Here is a 5,000-nt window from a genome sequence, read left to right on the forward strand (position 1 = left end):
TGGTCACGGTGTTCACTCCCCATCAACTCTCATTCACCATTCCACCCGGCCGTCCGTCTGTCAGTCGGCACGTCCCGAGTGTCGCGACCGTCGCTCTGTACATATGTGAGGTGTCGACGAGCCAAACGTATGAGCGTAGTCGACCCTCCACGGAGGTTTTGTAGTAGTATTCGTGTGTTACTATAACGCATAAATACACACAACACACCCATACCACACATAATATTGTGGTGTTGTACAGTGTCGGTCGACGGGCGCGCGCGTGCGGTTGGTTATGTTTGTTGTGGGGGTTTGTTGTGGGGCTCTCTCGCTCTTCTTGTGATTAGTAGTCACAGTTTTGCGTAGAGTGTCTCGCGTCTCTCCCCATTACGGGCATCAACGCCGCACGATTTGCGTTGTTCGTATATCAACTTTGATACATTGTTATATCGATGTTTGTTCAGCGACCGTTCTAATACCAGTGTGCGCGGCCACCCTTTGCGGGGCGACACGTTCCTTTAAAATTGGCCACGATCTCTCCAACACCGAGCGTTGATTTGTATACACAACATGTTCACGCTCATGTTAAACGAGAGATTATGAGAGTGTGTTGTGTGCGTTTTGCGACCGTTGTCGCTGCGCACGCATCAAAGATCTCGTCAGAGAACGTTCAGTACTGCGACCGAGCACCGGCACACACCGCCACCGCTTTCGTCTTCGTTCTAACCGACGACGGCGTCTGCGCGTGCGTTGTGCGGCGCGCGCGTCGTGTGTAATATCGGAGCGGCGATAGTTTGCGCGCGAACCGACATGCATTCATTCATTCATTCATTCATTTGTTTGTTTGTTTGTTTGTGTGTTATCGCTCGTCGCGTAAGCTTTCAAAGTTCAAAATTTATTATAATTTTATTTTTTAAAAGTCATCGCGACGCGTCTCTCGACGCCCGCGTTCGACGTTTAACAAAATAAATAAAACAACGCGAGAGTTAGCGATGTTGTTATTGTTAGCTCCCTGGTTGATCCTGCCAGTAGTTATATGCTTGTCTCAAAGATTAAGCCATGCATGTCTCAGTGCAAGCCGTATTAAGGCGATACCGCGAATGGCTCAATATATCAGTTTTGGTTCCTTAGATCTTACTCAGTTACTTGGATAACTGTGGTAATTCTAGAGCTAATACATGCAATCAGAACTCTGACCAGTGATGGGATGAGTGCTTTTATTAGATCAAAACCAATCGACGGAGGGCTTCGCGTCCGAAGTCGTTAATTTTGATGAATCTGGATAACTTTTGCCGATCGCATGGTCAAGTACCGGCGACGCATCTTTCAAATGTCTGCCTTATCAACTTTCGATGGTAGTTTCTGCGACTACCATGGTTGTCACGGGTAACGGGGAATCAGGGTTCGATTCCGGAGAGGGAGCCTGAGAAACGGCTACCACATCCAAGGAAGGCAGCAGGCGCGCAAATTACCCACTCCCGGCACGGGGAGGTAGTGACGAAAAATAACGATACGGGACTCTTTCGAGGCCTCGTAATCGGAATGAGTACACTTTAAATATTTTAACGAGGAACAATTGGAGGGCAAGTCTGGTGCCAGCAGCCGCGGTAATTCCAGCTCCAATAGCGTATACTAAAATTGTTGCGGTTAAAAAGCTCGTAGTTGCATATGTGCGCCGCGCTGTCGGTGCACCGCATCCGCGGTGATACTGACACGTCTGCGGAGCATATCGTCGGTGAGCCGGCGGTAAAACGCCGGTTCAATATCAAAATCCTATCGCGGTTCTCTTCGGTGAGTGTCGAGATGGGCCGACAATTTTACTTTGAACAAATTAGAGTGCTCAAAGCGGGCTCAAAATGCCGCTTGAATATTTCGTGCATGGAATAATAGAATATGATCTCGGTTCTATTTTGTTGGTTTTCAGAACTCCGAGGTAATGATTAATAGGGATAACTGGGGGCATTCGTATTGCGACGTTAGAGGTGAAATTCTTGGATCGTCGCAAGACGAACATCAGCGAAAGCATTTGCCAAAGGTGTTTTCATCAATCAAGAACGAAAGTTAGAGGTTCGAAGGCGATTAGATACCGCCCTAGTTCTAACCGTAAATATGTCGTCTAGCGATCCGCCGACGTTAATACAATGGCTCGGCGGGCAGCTTCCGGGAAACCAAAGATTTTGGACTCCGGGGGGAGTATGGTTGCAAAGCTGAAACTTAAAGGAATTGACGGAAGGGCACCACCAGGAGTGGAGCCTGCGGCTTAATTTGACTCAACACGGGAAATCTCACCAGGCCCGGACACCGGAAGGATTGACAGATTAACAGCTCTTTCTTGATTCGGTGGGTGGTGGTGCATGGCCGTTCTTAGTTGGTGGAGCGATTTGTCTGGTTAATTCCGGTAACGAACGAGACTCTAGCCTGCTAAATAGGCGTCGTCATTTAGGTGTGCGCGATTTCGGTCGCGCAACTCACTGGCGACGTATTAAAATTCTTCTTAGAGGGACCGGCGTCTTCGAGCCGCACGAGATTGAGCAATAACAGGTCTGTGATGCCCTTAGATGTCCTGGGCCGCACGCGCGCTACACTGAAGGAATCAGCATGTTCTCCCTGGCCTAGAGGCCCGGGCAACCCGTTGAAACTCCTTCGTGCTGGGGATTGGGGTTTGCAATTATCCCCCATAAACGAGGAATTCCTAGTAAGCGCGAGTCATAAGCTCGCGTTGATTACGTCCCTGCCCTTTGTACACACCGCCCGTCGCTACTACCGATTGAATGATTTAGTGAGGTCTTCGGACCGACACGCGGTGGCTTCACGGCCGTCGGCGTTGCTGGGAAGTTGACCAAACTTGATCATTTAGAGGAAGTAAAAGTCGTAACAAGGTTTCCGTAGGGGAACCTGCGGAAGGATCATTAACGTGTTTGTGTGTTGTCGAAATACATCACACATAACAAAGATATATGATTATACAAAAAAAAGGCGATGAGAGCGAAAGCGCCCGCGCAACATTTTCGACGAAAAGACAACAAATCGAGAGCGCACGACGGTGCATCGCGTCGCCACAGAGCGGAACAGTGTCGCCGGCGCGCGCGCGCGCGCGCGCTCCCTGCAAACTTGCTGGAACGTGTGCACGTGTGCGTGCGGGGTGGTCGGCTCGGCGAGCCGGCGGTGGAACGCGATCGACGCAGACCGGTGAGAATCCGCGCCGCGAGTCGATCGCACCGCTGCTGACAGGCTCGCCGCTATACGAGTCCACACCACCATAGGCGTATACTTTTCGCTAGTCGGCGACGAGATGATGTCGTGTGTCGTCCTCGTCGATACTGCGGGGGCGGTCGTTCTCCGCTAAACTATATAATGCGGTCGGACGGGGGACGGACGGACGTCGCGCCGCGGCGGCAGTCGAGAGCTCTACGTTTGCCCGTATTGCGAACGACTCCGCGCCGCGACAGATGTCCGTGTCCCTGTCTGTAGTGTGTCCGTGATCGCGCCGGCATCGTCTCCTCCGCACACTCGTGCGTGGTGGGCGTGGCCCGGCGCCGATCGTCGGTAGATCACAAACAAACAAACAAATTGAACATCCATAATCTCTACGCACGTCGTCTCCGACGAGTCCACGTGCGGCGAGTGTGGTTGTTGATGATGTCGACGTAGTCGACAATGTTCGTGACACGTTTCAAACATTTTTAAACATGTTACTTTTGCGTTGGTCTTTACTGATCGCGCAAAATAAACAAACCACTACCCTGAACGGTGGATCACTTGGCTCGCGGGTCGATGAAGAACGCAGTTAACTGCGCGTCATAGTGTGAACTGCAGGACACATTTGAACATCGACATTTCGAACGCACATTGCGGCCCGTGGGGTTACATCCAGGACCACTCCTGTCTGAGGGCCGGCTGCATAAAAACAAATGCCACACTGTACGCTGACCGCGTACAAATGGCGGTTCCGTCGAGTGCGAGCGCACAGCTCGCTATCGCGGTCCGTTCAAATATGCGACCAGCCAATGTCGTGCGCCGCGCCGCCTCCCCGGTGGCCGGCGCCGACTCGCTTCGCAACACACTTGTGCGAACGGCAATGCGAGTACACCTCTCATTGCCGACGGAGGAGGCGCGACCCGTTCTCTCCTGTACCCTTCGAGATAAAAATCAGAGGGTCCACGGGAGTTGAACTAGTGCCGCGCCGAATCCGGTGTGCGCGCACGCGAGATAGAGATGTCTCCGTGCGTTCACGCTCGCGCGTCTCGCGTATAGCGCGAGTATAGTGGGTAGCGTACGCTCAGTAGGCGGACTCGACGTCCGAAGTGCGCGTCGACGCCGACGCTCGTCGGGGGAGGAGGGTGGCGGAAGTGTGAGATACGGCGGCGGATCGTCGCTGTGATCGAACGCGTCCAACGCCCGCCCCGCGAGATCGGCGCCTTCGCGCCGACGGATATCGCGTCTGCCTCGTTTTTTTATCGTTGGCCTCAGATCAGGGAGGATCACCCGCCGAATTTAAGCATATTAGTAAGCGGAGGAAAAGAAACTAACCAGGATTTCCTTAGTAGCGGCGAGCGAACAGGAAATAGCCCAGCACTGAATCCCGCGGTTGTAACGATCGCGGGAGATGTGGTGTTCGGGAGGTCCCGCTTTCTCGTCGTCGCCACTCCTGTCCAAGTTCGTCTTGAACGGGGCCGTTTTCCCGTAGAGGGTGCCAGGCCCGTAGCGACGGAGCGAGACGGCGAGAGGGACTCTCCTCAGAGTCGGGTTGCTTGAGAGTGCAGCCCTAAGTGGGTGGTAAACTCCATCTAAGGCTAAATATTACCGCGAGACCGATAGCGAACAAGTACCGTGAGGGAAAGTTGAAAAGAACTTTGAAGAGAGAGTTCAAGAGTACGTGAAACCGTTCAGGGGTAAACCTGCGAAACTCGAATGAACGAACGGAGAGATTCACCGTCATTCGGCGGCGTACGGGCGTGCGCCTCGATGTGGCGCACCGTCACTCGCGTGGCGTTCTAGCGCTGCACGGGTCGCGTCCGTCG

General features: G+C 53.0%; 3 non-coding genes across 3 annotated transcripts in view; all 3 read left to right on the forward strand.

Moving 5' to 3' along the window:
* The first annotated feature begins 988 nt into the window (after nt 1-988).
* Nucleotides 989-2,891, forward strand: LOC146534975 (small subunit ribosomal RNA). The gene has a single exon (XR_014878501.1). It is a non-coding gene; the product is annotated as a small subunit ribosomal RNA (ribosomal RNA).
* An 827-nt stretch (nt 2,892-3,718) lies between these two features.
* On the forward strand, nt 3,719-3,875 carry LOC146534976 (5.8S ribosomal RNA). Its single transcript, XR_014878486.1, has one exon. It is a non-coding gene; the product is annotated as a 5.8S ribosomal RNA (ribosomal RNA).
* Nucleotides 3,876-4,440: 565 nt separating this feature from the next.
* The window catches only part of LOC146534977 (large subunit ribosomal RNA), a 4,026-nt gene continuing 3,466 nt past the window's right edge, over nt 4,441-5,000 (forward strand). Inside the window, exon 1 of the ribosomal RNA XR_014878513.1 lies at nt 4,441-5,000. This exon is cut by the window's right edge and continues 3,466 nt beyond it. This is a non-coding gene — a ribosomal RNA (large subunit ribosomal RNA).

This window comes from Heliconius melpomene, chromosome 11, assembly GCF_056956725.1.
Source record: "Heliconius melpomene rosina isolate 202511_hmr_F chromosome 11, ASM5695672v1, whole genome shotgun sequence".
NCBI classification, from domain to species: domain Eukaryota; kingdom Metazoa; phylum Arthropoda; class Insecta; order Lepidoptera; family Nymphalidae; genus Heliconius; species Heliconius melpomene.